The following is an 18,097-nucleotide window of genomic DNA, read 5'->3' on the forward strand; positions in this document are numbered from 1 at the left end:
ATTGGCTGTCTACTATGTACTAGGCAGTCTGCTAGAGACTAGAGATACAATAAAAATAAAAGAGGACCTCTTTTCTCGTGTAGCTCTCAGCACCTTTCTCCCTATAATTTTTCCAATTACCAAATTCAAACTTTCGAGTCATCTTTGAGTCTTCCTTCTGCTTTTCATTCCTCCTACCAATCAAGTAGTTGCTATATACTACATATGAATTTGAGCTCAGAAACATCTCTCATTTTCATGACTACTTTTTCATGCCCACAGTCAACACACTCTTTGGGTTTTTTCTCCTTCCTGGATTATCTATGACAGCTTCTGAAGTGATACTTTCTTCAACATGCTACAATTCTAATTTACCTCCTTAAGAATATAAAATAAATCATCTGAAAACACAGTTTGACTATAGTAGCCTCCTGCTCAGAAAAGTCAATAGCTGTTTATTGAATACTGAAAAGGACTCAACTTGGCATTTAAAGTCCTCTTACAATGTATTAAGTTGAACTGAATAAAAGCTTTTATTTTATAATTCAGAGAGGGTGAATATTCGTCATTCCATATAGTAGAACCTAAGAGTATTCACATACCCTTCCACCTTTATGTTCTAAGAGTTCTCTTTTTCTGCCCTACACTCTAGAATATAAATGAGGTCAGTCTATGCTTTCCAAGCATGTCCACTTCCTTTGATTTCTTTGCTAGTGTTTGTTCTTCCTGGACCTCTTCCATGCATTATCTCCCCCTTGAATACTTCTATTCATCCTTAAGTTCCATCCCAAAACACTCATCCTCCATGAAATACTTCCTGTTGGGTCCCATCTCAATTATTAGTAATCTTGCCCCGTGATGAAGTCTCTTAAGAAATTTTTCCTGTGCCTCTTATGATACCAATGAGCCTTGGTACTATTTCCTTGTTTTATTCTGCTATCCCCAAATAAGCTCCAGAAGTGTTCTGTTGTACATACTCCTTTGTAAGTAGAGAATTTTAATACATATTTGTGTAATTATTAGTACCTTTAGTGATTTTTCTGAGTGAGTTAGTTGTCCTTGAGGTTGAATGTGGTGTTTTCACACTATTCATAACACTGTTCCCTGTTTGTGTGTTTATGTTGGACATACGAACTTTTTTCTACCATTATTTCAATTAAAAAACCCTTGTAAGACTTGACATTAGTTTTGCTATTTAGCATTTGAATTCTCTGGCTAATTTTCTTATACAGATTATGCAATTCAAAATGTAACCTAACTATAATGACATAGAAGATGCTTTATGAGTTCATTTATTTTAAAATTTCCTAGTTTATCTCCGACATTCATCTTTGAAAAATAAAGTTCTTCAGGTTAAATATAAAATGTATGTAAAATGGGAAATACACCAGAGCTTGAATATTATAGGTAAGCATTTGAAGACATAATCATTTATATCATATATAGATATAATATCAAGAATCTACAAGTATACTGTTTTAACCTTATTGCAGTAACATATATATCATGTGCATAAGTAAGACATTAAGACAATGACCATATGCCAAAAAATCTACTAGAAAAAAGTACCATATTTAGTGCTTAATATGAAGGACTCTGGGGCCAGACTTGGGTTGATTGCCCAATTGGAGTCTGAATTCATTCATCTGTAAAATGGAAACCATACCTACCTCCCAGGATTGCAGGGAGAGTTAAATGAGATAACTTATGTGAAGGACTTAGGATATTATCTGACACACAGTTAATAACAAAAATTATACTTTTATTAATAAAAGTAAATGACAAGAAAGAATAGCATTTTCTGAAGCCATTATGATTCTAGAACTTTCTTTATAGATTTTTTAAATATATAGAAAAGATATCTATTTTTCAATGCTTTGTTGCTCATTATGCACTGGTAAGTATGACATCATTTCTCGTATTACATTTATAGGAAAGAGAGAGGGAAAAAAGAGGCCTCCTCCCCTTTGCTGCAGCAAAATCTTGGCCAAAGACATGAAGAGCAATAAACAATGTCAAGCCTGGGAGTAGTATTTAGGAAGCGTCCATAAGCAAAGCTCATGCTGCAGTTTGGCATTTTTCCCCTAGCTGATGAAAGTGAAAGGGGACATTTCAAAAATTCTCTCCATTGTAACCTAAAACCATAAAAATTCTTTTCCATATAGCCTAAAGAATTTCTACACATGATTCATCTGCTTTTCTACCCAGTATTAATTATCGGATTATTATCATTATTAATTAGAGACATATAATGACTGTTTTGGGTAACTTAAAGAAAAATCACCAGATGTCTGTTTCACAGTGTATAAGCTCATGAAAAGCAAGAACAAAAAAACCAATGGGGGAAATGATGACAAATTCATTTATACATTAAATAATTAAACACATATTTATTGAACTCCTACTATGGTCCAGGCACTATTCTATGCGCTGAAGATATGAGTGAAAAAAAATCGGTAAAGGAATTAACTCATGATAATATTGATTAGAAAAAACATGGTATAGATCCTTGACTCTTGTAGAGTCCAATAGTCAAATTTCTGTTCTGATCTGACTACCAAACAGACTACCGTAATAAACTCCTTTTTATTATACACATTTTACCAGCACACCCCTAGATGAATTTTTAAATGGTTCTAGAAAATGTGCATGCAAGAGCCTCTTGGTAAGATCATATGCCCCTTCTCCAATATCTAGACAAATCGCAACACAGCTTATTAGTTCCCATTGACAATGTATTGAAGATATTTATTAGCAATTAAATAACAAGTTAATCCTTTTCCAATTCATACAAATACCCCAAAGTTCAAAATTAATATAATGAGTTGCTGAATGAGTCTGAAGATTAGGAAACAGATTCTCATGTGATACATATGCTGTATGGATGTAGTTAGACGGAAAAATACCAAACAGATTTTTTTTTTCTACCAAACATAAAATGCTTTCACTGACTCTGAGTGAAATGTAAAAAGAGAGAATGGTCTCAAGGGTTTTACAATATTCAGGAGGAATAGTAAGTCCTGTCTGGGGATTTTATACATGATTCTACTGAGTAATTTGGGAGGAAGAAATGCAATATAATTTTATGTATCTCTAAGACTGTACTAGATTTTGTTCAATATCTGAAATAATGTAATTTCCTTTTTTAGAACACTCTGATTTATTTTAATGAATTCATTCTCTTGTTCAATAATCTTATGTGATGCTGCCTACGCTCTGGAAGGCCGAGGACAGTGTCATCTGCCCCTTCCCTCTTTCTCCCACAATAATTACCCACAGCAGCAAGGCTCTTAAGAAGTCCTTTGGAATGAATAAATTAAGGTTCTCATGATTACACATTGCAGAGAAAATCAACCAAGGACAAAGCATTAGTCTCCTTCGACTGCTACAAATATCCACACTCACAGGTGTACTATATACTTATATTTCAGGGTCAGCAGTTGAACATTAGCCATTTTTAAGTATATTTAAAAAACAGCTATACTTATTGGATAAAATATTTTGGGCTGATAGTCTTGCAGGAAATACTATATGGATTCCAAGGAAAGGTCTAAGAGGTATTATTGATCTTGTTCTGAGCAAGGCAGAAAATGTCTTCCATTTTTTAAAGGCAAATTACAAATACAGGTTTTATTGACATGAATATATATTATGGTCAAAGATAATCTTAAAGAATTGTAGAAACAGTAATACCTATAATTACTTTCTGAAATCAATATACACCCTGGTGCTGAATTTGAAAATTAACATTTTTCATATAAGGCATAAGGCCCAGGATCAATGGATTCAACTGCTTTCATGGCAAGATGAAGGATTACTTTCTTACGCTGATAATTCTGAATAAAGCAGATGTAAAACGAGTTGCTTTAATAACTAAAAACCTTGGCTTTTAAATATATCCATTGCTAAAGACTAAAACATCAATAAGGAAGTTACGATGTTTTATTTGCACAACCCAACAATACTGAGTCATTCCTGAGCTTTCGTCTCTTAACACTCATGCTACCTGGGAAGGGTGAAGCATTTCATGTAACCATTTTAAAAAATCACTTATCAGCAGGATTCTTTAAGATAAAATCATTACTTAATAAATTTCTCTTAAATTCAAATTAATGAATTTTCATGACGATGGAGAATTTTGGACGTGTTTTAAAAATATACAATGATAAATTCCAAAAATAAGCCAGACATGTTGATATTTGTTAATAACTTGCAACATAGGCAAAAGACACCATTCTTTCAACATCTTCTAATCAAAACAGCCTCAGATAATGGCATTATCTGCATAGGAAATTGTACATGCTATAGACAATGATCAACGTAGGCTTAAAGATAAAAGACCAACCTTAGAGAGATTAATTTAAATCAAAACATTCCAATTCTTCCCTGATTTTCCCTCATTTAAACATCCAAATAAAACATGTGGTACCTTTTAATTTTCTGAATGAGTAGTTCCCAATCAATGCTTCCTCGGTTAGAGACAACAAGCTGAAGAATCTACCGAAACAAAACAAAAGAAAAAAATACATATATAGATTTGTTAACTAAATATCAAAAACTGTAACTCACCAGTAAGCAAAAGCATTCTTTATATCCAATAAATAAATCTATGACTTGAGATCTGTAGTACAAAACAATGCAGTGCTTGAATCTTTAGCTCAATAATGAATTTTAAAGCATTTTACTCCGAGATCACATACAGCAGATCCTTTGAAAAATGGATTAAAAATAAAACAAAATAAAATTTTAAAAAGCCCAAACCATTACCAGCGCATTTGCAGCAATACCACCCAAGTCTAGCCTTTGAGAACTGCTGCAGAATCATTCTCCGGCAGCATTCTCCCCGCGTGCTGGCTCGCTGGCTCTCTAGCTCCAGACAGACGCAGTCTGCAAGCCACCAGCTCGTGTCTGTGTGTGCCGGAGAAAGGGAAGCTGCAAATTAGAAAAAGTCCCCGCAGTGGCGAAAAGGAAAATAAGGCGAGTGGGAGAGGGAGAGAGAGCTCACTAGCCTCAGAATTTTCGAGAATGATGACAAGCCACTCAGCTCCGCCATCATTCACTGACAATAGGATGCAGCCCTGGCTTACGCGATTTAGAGGTTTGCCATAGGGGCTTCTGGTACCAAATGCCTGACAGGCATTTTAATTGCCTCCATCCAAGTGTGTCCCCAGGAGTCGAGTCTATAAGCCTATGAATGTCATCATCTGGTCTCCTTTGTGTTAATGCCAGACACACACACACACACACACACACACACACGCACACAGCTTAAGTAGAGGGACAGTTTTCAAGCATATAGGATTACAAACAAGTTAAGCTACAAAACCTGGACATGACAAAACGACAGTTTATGGGAATTTTTATTATCCGTGTGCTAAGGACATCAAAGATTCTTTGATGTTTTGTCATTGGCAGATAATTACAATATTTTTAAAACCACTGAATACTGCTTATTTATATTCCAAAAGAAATAATTGTGTTCATTAGAAAAATGCATATATTTATGTATATTTTCCTACGGAAAATTCAATCCCCTTGTAACTATGATAATTACGCACTTGGCAATGTTTTCCTTATAAGAGACAAAGCACAAAACAAAGAGGATTAGGAAACCAGGGTTGATGTGTGATTTCTGTGGGCAATCTATTTTATTCCATTTATATACAAAAGCAAAAGGAGGTGGCGACCAGCTTGAGTATTGGGGATTTTACAGCCCCTGAGGGCCCGGGCAGAGAATTCAATCTCTGGCATAATCAGTATCCCCTTCATGTTAGCAACTGAAATTAACAGTTGAATATCCCTGTTTTACAGTGCCCCTTGTGTAGAGAGGTTAAATGTGGCATAATTCCCTGCATTTGTTTCCCAGACAAAAGGGAAGGAGAAAAACATTAATAAATAAATGAATTTTCACAGCATTGTTAGCACCCTGCACCAGTGAATGGAGCAAAATTTGACGTGTACCAAAAGGGCCAGCTGTGAGGAAGGTTGCTGGGAGGCAGCATCACCATGGTTACTGGAAACAGAAAGTAAAGAGCAAAAAATAAGATGATGACAGAGAAGAGGGGATGAGACTACAGTGGAAGAAACGTAGAGACAGAATGATATGCTTTCTTTTTTTTCCTTCTTGAAAGAACTGTCTCTATCATTTTTATGTTGTATTTTGAATCCATTAAAATGAATTTGCATTCCCCTTCAGACACCTCTCTTCCCCATTTTTTGATCACTAGCTAATTTTGCTTTCATAAATATTCAAATTATGGTTCTTTTGTATAAGATTGATCCCGCTACTCCTGGTCTCTGTCTCTATACTGGTTTCATAGGAACCACTCATCCTAGTCCACACCCTTTGTTTTGTAGGTGAGACGCTGAGGCCCAAAGGAGTCTGACCAAGGCCACAAAAGGGAGGCACCGGCAGGATTTTCTGACTCCGTCCTCTGCTTGTCTTCTCTCACCAAGTGACTTTCTTTCCCTTCCCTTTCTCTCTCTCTCATTCTGTTTGCAAGCAGAACAGATTCCAGAAAAATCTTTTGTCTTTGACTTTGCTAAAATTGATTTTTCTAAAATTGATTTCGCTTTTATTTGATAAAACAGTGATCTTCCTCTTTAAGACGCATTGCAATCATTCTGAGGACCAGCTTTGCTTAATATCTGTGCAGGACCTTATTGAGGTCTGAAGAATTCGGGGTAATTATGCCACTTTTCTTTCATTTCTAGTCTGGCAATCAGACAAATCAAGCATGATTGCCCTTTTATGAATCTATTTTGTTGAGCCTGAACTTGATCATCATCTACTAGACATTCTATCATCGCTGACCTCATTCTTTCTGCAAGCATAAAATTGGACAATCAAATTGAGTTGGCCTCCCAAGGTTCCTCCTAGGTATAGACAATGTGAACCTTACTGGGGTTACTCAAAACAGTAAAGCTGGGAAACTGAGAGCCCAGCTAAAATTAAAAATAAAAGTAATGATAATTACAATCATTCACAAAAAAACAACCACTGGAGGGCGCAATATTTGTTAAAATCTTTCTAATTTTTTGCACAGTAAAAATTGTGGATTTGTGAATAAAATTTTGACCTCCATGTTTTACTATTTTTATTTTTTTTCAAAACTGTTCTTTCAATATTCAGTTCTTATGGCTCATTGTTTTTTAGGTTAACTCATATATAGATAGGGTCATATTGCATTTCTTGATGTCTGAAACAGAGTTGCTGCCACCACCATCATCCTATTCCCCCAGTACACCAGCTATAAAATGAATAAATTACATTTTTAAAAAAAATACGATTACCATAGCAATAATTACAAGAGATTTCAAGGCCTTAGTGAATTCTACATACTGGTTAGGTTTTTTTTCCCCCAAAAAAGTGTCCCCTTAAATATGATCTCTCTGTTATATGTCTCTGATTTTGGACAATAATGTGATTTTTCAAACTGAATGTCTTATTTTAATTTATTGTCATCTGTTCACTTATGGACACACAAAAAAATGATGCACAAAACTGTTATGTCTTGAAACATGAATGATACTCTATCACTATTTCATAAAGCACATATAATGGTCTTGGTCAGTTTAAAAAAATAGCACAGCTTCCAGAAACATTTAGCATTGTCTGTTAAGTATTAGCGATACCTAGTTCAGTAAATGAGTTGGCATATCCTTTTGCTCTTCTTTTTTTTTTTGTCAATTTGTTTCCAATAGAATAAGCACTATACGTAAAACATAATTACTGCCCTAGGTATGTAATATTCTAAGAATATGAGATGACAGATGAGAGACTTTCATAAATGTTTAGATTTTTGGCCGGGCGCGGTGGCTCACGCCTGTAATCCTAGCACTCTGGGAGGCCGAGGTGGGCGGATCGTTTGAGCTCAGGAGTTCGAGACCAGCCTGAGCAAGAGCGAGACCCCATCTCTACTAAAAATAGAAAGAAATTATATGGACAGCTAAAAATATATATAGAAAAAATTAGCCGGGCATGGTGGCGCATGCCTGTAGTCCCAGCTACTCGGGAGGCTGAGGCAAGAGGATCGCTTGAGCCTAGGAGTTTGAGGTTGCTGTGAGCTAGGCTGACGCCACGGCACTCACTCTAGCCCGGGCAACAGAGTGAGACTCTGTCTCAAAAAAAAAAAAAAGATTTTTAATTTATGCCTGAGAGCCCAAACTATGGCACTTTCCTTACCCTTCTTCTCTTTGACTGTATTTTAGACCTTGGCTTAGTATCATTCATCAGTTGATTTAACCAATTGGGATGGCACACATACATATATTTCAGACACTTGACAGATTGTAGGAATGAGAAAAAGAGGGAAACAGCATTTCCTCCTCAAGGAACTTCAATTAATAAATCAGTAAACAAAAAACTAACTTCATACTTTGTTTTCTCATTTTGATGAGACAACTTCACTCCATCCCTCTGTTATATCTGCTCCACTACAGATGCTGATCTTTAAGAATCTGATTTAACTATATCTCCAAATTCAGTTAGCTCACTCCTGCGGCTCTTTATTTTATTTTATTTTTTTTAAGAGACACAATCTCACTCTGTCACCCAGGGTGAAGTACAGTGGGTGATCATAGCTCACTATAACCTCAAACTTCTATGTTCAAATGATCCTCCTGCCTCAGCCTCCCGAGTAGCTGGGACTGCAGGTGTGTACCACTATGCCTGATAAACTTAAAAAAAAAAAAATTAGAGAAGGGAGTCTCACTATGTTGGCCAGGCTGGTCTCAAACTCCTGGCCTCAAGGAATCCTCCCACCTCAGCCTCCCAAAGTGCTAGGATTACAAGTGGGCCACCAAGCCCAGCTCCACCTGTGACTCTTCTGAAAGACCTTTTGTTTCATTCCCTAAATATATTGGTCCATCTATTTGTGTATCACTCTTTAAACTCTTTAAGAATGAATAATGGAAGTGTGTCTTCCTTAACCCCTTGAAATCTTTGCTTATATATCATAGTCCCAAGTAGGGCTTTCCTGACTACCCTAATGAGAATTTCAACCATGCCTTTCCCACAGTCCATCATCCTCTGCTCTGTTTTTCCTTTTTTCCATCGTATTTATCATAGCATAAAATTTTCTTTTTTTTAATGTTTATTATATATTACCTAACTCACCCTGCAAGTTCCATAAGGGCAGTCACCTTTACATGTTTGTGACACTGGTATATCCAAAGCACCTAAAACAGTTCCTGGAACATCATGGCACTAAAAAAAAAAAATTTTTTTTAAATGAGTGAATGTGAAAATCACATTAGTGGATGAATTGGAGTTTTCAGACAACCTAAATCTTTGTATTCCATATTGCTTTCCCTATTCTATATATTGTCTTCCTTATGAATATTGCCTCTTATTTATACTATAAACCACCTATTACCATGGAATCAATATATTTTATAGTTTCCATTAGGGGATATAAATTTATTTAAAATACAGATTTTGAATTCTGCAAAGTACCTAGCATGGGGCTATCAGAAAGAGCTTATTTGATAAATCATGCCTTCTGTTGCTATTAAAATATGCAAAATTTTAATTTTTAGATTTTTTGTAAATAAAATGAAAGTAATTAATTAATGCTGCCTCATGGCCAAAATACTTTAAAATGGCTTTTTTAAAAAAAGAATGACTATTGTTTCTATAAATTGTACTTGTTTATTTATTTACTTACTTATTTACTTAGAGACTGGCTCTCACTCTGTCACCCAGGCTAGAGTGCGCTGGCGTCATCACAGCTCATTGCAACCTCAAACTCGTGGGTTCAAGTGATCGTTTCTGCCTCCGCCTTCTGAGTAACTGGGATTACAGGCGTGCACCACCATGCCCAGCTAATTTTTCTATTCTTTGTAGAGACGAAGTCTGACTCTTGCTCAGGCTGTTTTCTAACTCCTGGCTTCAAGCAATCCTCCTACCTTGGCTTCCCGAAGTGCTAGGATTACAGGCATGAGCTACCGCGCCCAGTCAAAAAGTATTCTTAAGTGTACTCCATCAACATAGCTGAGTTATCAATTGCAAAAAATAAAATAATATGTTGAGAAATTCATGTAAAGGATTCTGATAGCAGATAATGGACAAATTATCACTAAGGAACAAAATTCCTCTCCCCTGCCCTCCACCAAAAGTAGAATCATCAAATCACTTGATTCCTGCCCCAAGTTCTTTTTGCTGTGATTGAAGATAGAAATTCATTAGTTTTTTGTCCATTTGACCTTTTATTTACTTTTACTAGGTTTTCTACGCCACTGAGCTGGACTATTTATTTACTTATTTAAAGTTTAAAAACAACATTGGTACTGTCCAGAACTCAAGTCTCAAAATTATTTGCTTTACTTTATATTTATTTTCACTATTTCTTACACATGTAACCCAGTAGGAAATATTTTAAACCAAATATTCAGTATCTCCACTAAACTTAGATAAAGAATGAATAAAGTACATTTATAAATAAGCATACTGACATATGGGTTACCCGTGGCCATCTTTAACATCTTCACTGTGATTTTGATTAAGCATGGTCTGCAGTGAAAAGGATAAGTTTATTTAAAGCATGTAGGATGAAGAGTAAGGCAAGGTAATGGAATGGCTTTCCAATTGCTCTAGGATCAGGCTTTAATTCTTCTGAGTCATGATCAGAGTTTGGCCTGACAATTACATTTTAAATCTTAGTGTGGTGATTTTCTCTAAAAATCAGTGATATTTGTATCCAAATGTAGGTATAAAATACATTTCAAATTATTTTTGAATTATGTGCCATTTTGAACATCAGAAATATTCACATTTAACTGGAAAATTTTGCAAACGTGGTTCTAAAAATTATATACTCTTGTTTTTCTTTATTCCATCAGCATTTTTACTTCACTTATCAATGGAAAGCCAACAGAATGATGTAAATGGAGAGAGAGAGAAGTTTTTCTCATTGTCAGTTCTCAAAATAAAGTTGGACTGCAATTTAGTGAAATAGCTAGCTTAAAAGCCATATTTAGATTTCATGCCATTACCGTCTAAGCTTTTGAGATGTCTATACCCAGAGTTTTATTCTGCTCACATACTTTTACCAAAGTAAACTGAACCAAATTTCCTTTGTAAAACAGAATCACGTGAACTGCAATTATGAAAAATAATTTAGACTTCAATTCATAAAGTTGTAATCTCATTATACTTTAAGAGCTATGCTGGGAATAAAAAGCTCTTAAGAGATTGAAAAGAAAACTATAATAGTAGAACAACTGAGACTGTTGTACATTGCTGGTGGGAGTTTAAATTAGTACAACCACTTTAAAAAACTGTTTGGCAGTATCTAGTGAAACTAAATGCATGCCTACCCTATGACCCAGCAATCTACTTCTAGGTAGACACCCAAGAGAAATGATTATGTATACCCTATAAACACACTGACAAAAATGTTCTTAGTAGCTTTATGCATACTAGCATAAATTAGAAATCACCCAGTCCTTATCAACTGAATGGATTGTGGTATATTCATGTAGTGAATTACTACCCACACAAAAAGAAAAGAAATTACTATTACATGCAATGACATAGATTAATCTCAAAGACACAATGATGAGTGAAAGAAGACAGACAAAAAAAATGCATACTGTATATTCCATTTATATGAAGCTCCAGAACACACAAAACTAATGTTCAGAGATAGAAGTCAGAATAGTGTTTACCCCTGTGGGGAGTAGAATGAGGGATGGGAATGACTGGGAAGAAGTACAGTGTCTTCCTGTAACATTGGATGTGGGGAGGAATTAAGATGTGTGCACTCTATTAATGTTTGTCACACTTTCATAGTAATAAAAATAACTATTATGGCGCCATTGGTTTAGAAACTTTGTTCACAAGTTTTAGGAGCTGTAATGAACATTATGCAAGAGGATTCTGGTATGAGCATACATTTTGCAAACATACCACAGAAGCATGGCTGCACAAATGAAGACCATAGGCTAATTATGTGCATGTTAAATAAACAACTTGTTAAGGGCAATTTTTCCAGTAGGGAGAGGACATTTTGCATTGGCATTTCATAAATAAATAGCAAATGTGAAGTACAAAATCATGAAGTAAAAAACGGAAGTAAAATGTATATTTTAGGAACATATCAACAAGTGCAAGTATTTGTATGTAACGACCCTTACTGTACTACACTATCGTGACAAAAGAATGGACACTTAATATGCTTTCAAAATTGTTCCTTTCACAAAAATCTCTTGCCCACCAATGCCCACAATAATTGCTAGCTTATTTCAGGAATCATCTACTTCTCTTCCAACCCAAATCTGACTGTTCCTTTTCGGTCCATTTAAATGGTTCTGCCTCTTTTAAAATGGCTTCCAAAATCCAGACAGTATATCATGCCACAAAGCTCTTTCCTTTTTCAGAATCATAAGGATACCAAAAAAAAAATTCACCATGATATTATAATTAATGCCTGTTATTATATATGGGCTTGGGCTGTTGTTCAGTTGTTTATATTCAGTTATTCATTCTAATATTGACCAATTAAAAAAAGCATATGACACGATTCTGGTATAAATGATTAAGTACCTATAATGTGTCGATCCCTTTGAGTACATTATTTTATTCAATAATTCTGAGAGTTAATGCACCTCTATTTTACAGTTGAGGAAATAGGACCAATTAAGTTTAGTAATGTGCCTGAGGACACACAGCTGGTAAACGGTGGAGCAGAAATTCAACCCATGGACTTCTCAGCTAATTAGTTTGTAATCCAGCCTAATGCTTAAAAGGTTATCAGAAGAGGAAGAGATAAACATAGAACTCAAAATTTTCCACTTACGCTCAAAAGACATCAGAACAAGAGGGATAAAGTGAACATAAAATTAAGAATTTTCTATTTTTCTGGGAGAGAGAGTTTAAGACAGACTATTTATTTCATAAGTAGGCTGTGCATAAAAGAGATAGGATTAGAAATACAGATTTTTACTTTCAGAATTATTTCAGATTCCATCAGTTCATATTTAAATAACACACGTATCGTATGTTAATATAACCATTCCTGTAGTTTAGGAAGACATTATAATTTTATTTACTATCTATCTGATATATTCTTGGCAGAGGATATAGAGTCATACGAGTGCAATATATGCTCACATGTTTTTAAAGAACTTCCTCTCCCCATTCACTTGAAAGCTTCATGAAGACAGAACTCTTTACCTGTTTTGTTCACTAATATATTGCAAGTACCTAGAACTGGGTCTGGTGCATAACTGGTGCACAATAAATACTCAATAAATATTCATTCATGCATGATTGCATGAATGATTAGAATTAAAAACTCATATAAAAAGCATGAATTACCACCCCAAAAATCTTAACTTTGAGCTCAGTTTCATAAATCACAAGACAAAACACATGGTATAAGTATTTCATTAGTTTGGGTCTTAGTTAACTATTTTTCTTATTTGTCATTTTTTTATTTCAGCATATCATGGGCATACAAATGTTTAGGTTACATATATTGCCTTTGCCCCACCAGAGTCAGAGCTTGAAGTGTGTCCATCCTCCAGACAGTGAGCACTGCACCCATTAGGTGTGAATATACCCATCCCCTCCTCGCCTCTCCCAGGGTTAACTATTTAAATATACAAGTCTTAGGCTTTTCATCTTTGGCACATTTATAGCCATTTTGAGTACCCTCTCCCCGTTCACTTCAAGGTTTTAAAATATTTATTTATTTCTACAAAAATCCTTCTCATAGTTTTTCTTATTTACTTGTGAATCTTTAGTTACAACTTGCAAATATTTCTTCATATCTCTAATAACCTAAATGTTAATATAATATGCTTTCTTTCACTACTGAAGATATAACCAGTCTATAGGCAAACCATATTTGCAAGAGAAATGAGCAAGCCATGAAGAAAAATTAAGAGAATTAGTGTGGAGGACTTTTTACTAAATAAAATTTTCATTTAGCAGCCAATCAAGCAGAACCATCTTCTGGAGTCACGAATTTCTTGGCTGATCTTCCAGAAAGCAGGAAATGAACCTCCTTTTATCAAATGTCTGCAAAAGTGGGGTCATTACACTGTTATAGAAGACTGGATGATGGCACAAAATCAAATGCTACAAAATCAAATGCTGCATTGCCTGACAGTAGATGTAAGTTATTGATTTATTTTTGAAAACTGTGAAAAGGAGTTATTTTGTTTACTGCTTTCTCAGCTTCGAAGATTAATTTATCTCAATATTTTAAACCTTTGTCATTCCTTCAATCCTCGGCGTCTTCACAGAATTGGAGAGCTGGCAGTACTTGAGAGGTCAGCTAGTGCCAATCCATTTGAATTAGGCAGTCTTTAACCTTGACATGACCAGATTATGCTGAATAGGTTAAATTCTGCAAGATCCCCCAGCTTTCCCTTTCAGCACTTAGTATTTCCAGTTCAAATCATAAAATGTCTACTGTGATGATTTGATAATGCAATCTCATATGTGGAATGATTTCTGAAAATGTATATTTTAACATATTTTGTGAATAGCTGAAATGCACATTCCAAAATTTTATGAAATACATACTTATTCTTTCTGCTGTTTAGGGGACAGTGTACCCTAGGGTGAGGGCCACCAAGAATTACATACGTAATTTCTTAGTCCCTATCTTTCCTTTTTTGTTAGTCCTTACACCAGGGGTACATCAAAGATGAGAGGAGAGAATTAACTGTCTATGCAGGTATTTATTTATTTACAGATATTTTAATTAAATAGAACTACAAAACATCTTGAATATTTATAGTACATTCAGTGGTACATCTACATGTGCACCAAAGTTCCAAATTCTCCTATTGATTGGAACCAAAAAATACAGATGAGGAATATCAACTCCCTAGTGTGAAAAGAAACAGGAACTTTGAGAGTGGGAGTACTGTTTCTATTTCTAATAAAACTTTGCGTTTCATCCTATCATTAGATTTCTAAGCTACAAAGGATTTTAGGTAAAAGATATACTGGTTTTTAAATCCAAAGGAAATACAATATATGATCAATGTCTATATATGTATATTCCTTTTCAACAGTATCATTAAGTTGACTAGAAAGAGTTCATGTTACATTATATTTACACTAATTTCATTTTCCATAGTTTTGGGGCTTTTTTCCTTTTGCTTCTAATAGCAAACACGTAATTGAAGAAATCAGAGTGTTTTATTTAATAGTCCATAAAAAGAAACTAAAAATTTTTTTCTAGGCATTGTCCATCTATTTTGACTTTTATTTCAAATGGAATACAAAAATATGCTCTTTGCAAAATTAGTTTTTGTAAGTATCTGGGCCAATGACTCTGTCTGGAAAAGAAATTTTCACATCTCCAAGACCAATAACTTTTCCTTGAACTATAACATTCTTATGTTTGTTTTTTCCTGCATTTCCCATAATCTTCATTTTGCCTACCCCTTTCCAACTCTTCCTTCTCCTTTTTACCCTAAAGTCATAACAAACATGGTCGAGGAAAGAGGAAGATATTTAAGGAATTATTTAAACAAACTTTCATCTATATAGGTCTTTGATCTTGTGTTAGCCGTAAACTTCATGTGTTTTACAACATTTTCTCTTTCTATAATATCTGGTATTCTTTTTTTACATTGATATACAATAAATATTGTTAATTTTTGTTGTGGATGTTGACCTAGAAAAAGAATGGAATGGGAAGTTGCGGGAGTATGTTGTTATTGTGGTCATTGTATGTAATGCTGCAACATGGTATCTATTTATTTTTAGCCCACCAGAGCTTAGAAAAAAACAAACAAGGGCCACTCGTGGTGGCTCATGCCTATAATCCTTGTACTCTGGGAGGCCGAGGCAGGAGGATCATTTGAGCTCAGGAGTTCAAGATCAGCCTGAGCAAGAGCGAGACCCCATATCTACTAAAAAAAATAGAAAGAAATTAGCTGGACAACTAAAAATATATAGAAAAAATTAGCAGGGCATGGTGGCATATGCCTGTAGTCCCAGCTACTTGGGAGGCTGAGGCAGGAGGATTGCTTGAGCCCAGAAGTTTGAGGTTGATGTGAGCTAGATTGACGCCAAGGCACTCTAGCCTGGGCAACAGAGTGAGACTCTGTCTCAAACAAAACAAAACAAAACAAATCAAAAGAAATCAAATGCATAGCTTATAGATACTTTCTATGGAAATGCTTATGAGCACATAGATGACACATTCGAAAAAAGCTGGAGATGCCTCAATGACAAGTTTTTCTAGGGAGCTAAGGGGTGCTTATCATTTTCTCATAATTTCTTATTTTAATTTGGAACTGCTCAACAAAATCTATGATTGATTGATTGATTGATTGACTGGCTGATGAGAGCAGGGGACATGAAGCCTGTGTTAAGAAGTACACAAAGAATGCACAAAGAGAAACCTTGAGAAATTGGCACTCATGACATTCAATTAAAAGCCAAGTGCAATGAAAGAGAAACTTAGTATACAATAAGAAAAAAAAAAAAACAATTAGGGTTTTTGAAGATGGTAAAATAGCACAGAAACACTAAGATTGATTCAGCAGTATTTGGTCATGACTTGAAAAAAAGAAGTAAATGAAAACTGATGGTATGTGTTAGGAGAGTTAAGACACTCAAATCAAAAGGAAAAGCAAGACTATGGAAGATTGGTAGAGAAGAGCTGGAGGATCAAGAGCTTTGGAAGCAAAAAGGGTTTCATTTACAAATTACTGAGCCAGTCTGACAGGTGAAGCAGGCTAAGGCACTTGAAAGGTCTTATTCAATGGCTGGCACTGCTGAATGCCCAGCTGAGTCTGAATGAGAGTAGTTTTAAACAGGGACATTGTTCTAAAGAAGTCTTTAGTTTCATGTGCCTTCCAATACAGGCTTATAAATCTTGAACAGCATCAATACTCACCAACCACCCGCAATCAGCATTATTCCAGAATTTGCTAGATACAGCAAGTCCTTGACAGGGAATATTTTAATCTGGATGGTTGGTCCTTTACTCAGGCCTTAAATGTATTGACAATATGTAAATAAGTTCAGGGCAGTCTCAACAACAGCACAAATTAAGCACATCCTATCATGAGGATTATCTTGGAAAGAGAGAATGTCACGCTCAATAGGTCTATGGCTTGGAGGTGCACAGTCAGCTGTCACTGAGTGAAGGGGAACGAAAAACGGACAGAAAGTATTTTATCGCTATTGACTGGCTGGTTGCAATCTCCTTTCTATTAATTAAATGCTTGGCTACTTATATTTTAAAAATCTGTGCTTCAAATAATTTTCTCTTTAGATAGACATCTGTGCAACCAGACAAGAGATTCAAAGGTAAAATTTTGATCAAGAGACCCTGATACTGCACATAAGCAAGTAACAGGAGACAACAATCTTAAATTGTGACCTTTGTATTAAGAGTGCATATTTCATTGAGGGCAGATGTTTTGTACTAGTGAAGATGGATTTGTAACTTCTTGTCTCAATTTCTTAATAACTTAGGTTCATTAACCAGGAGCTAATGGCCCCAGTGAGAAAGATCACAAAATTGTATGACATATGGGAGAAAAAGAAAACAACTTTGGGTAAGGATGTACCTATAACTGGAATTTTAAAGAAAGCTTACAAACAGGGCTAGAAATCTAGAAATAGCTGATTAAAGGAAATACAGATACAACTCATTCTATAATGCAATTTAAAGATATTTTCCAGCGAGATTGTAATTCCTCCCAATACATGTTATCCAGCCAGCCTTAAACACTATCAATGAAAAAACGTTCGTGAAATCTGGATTTAGTAACAGATTAGATGGTGATAGCATTCATGGGGCCTGATCACAAGAGAGCCAGCCAAGTGGTGAATCTGTGTGTAGTGTTTGAATTTCGGTATTCATGATGGTGGGATTTGAGAACAACTGAGGTGTTCACAGTAAGGGGCATAGACAAGTCAAGGGTGGTAGAAGGAGCCTTGGAGTCCTACGCAGCTATGAGAAACTCTGAACCATACGGAGTGAAAAGGCATAAACTGAACGGCATCTCCACTGCATATTGCCATGAGGGCATGTGTGGGGATGGGAATGGGGAAATGCACCCCATAAATAAAAGAAAAAAAAGTTAAAATAACATGAAGCAAGAATAGGACTTTCATGGTCTAATGATCATGTGC

The 18,097-nt window shown here is 35.3% G+C and overlaps 1 protein-coding gene across 4 annotated transcripts in view; it reads right to left on the bottom strand.

The window, feature by feature from the left end:
* Window positions 1–18,097, bottom strand: part of MAP2 (microtubule associated protein 2) — a 270,401-nt gene that overhangs the window by 135,378 nt on the left and 116,926 nt on the right. For all 4 annotated transcript variants that reach the window (XM_069467738.1, XM_069467728.1, XM_069467718.1 and 1 more), the window contains exon 3: window positions 4,409–4,476. The gene's annotated coding sequence lies outside the window, so the exon portion shown is untranslated. The remainder of the gene's footprint in view (window positions 1–4,408; window positions 4,477–18,097) is intronic.

This window comes from Eulemur rufifrons, chromosome 1, assembly GCF_041146395.1.
Source record: "Eulemur rufifrons isolate Redbay chromosome 1, OSU_ERuf_1, whole genome shotgun sequence".
Lineage (NCBI taxonomy): Eukaryota > Metazoa > Chordata > Mammalia > Primates > Lemuridae > Eulemur > Eulemur rufifrons.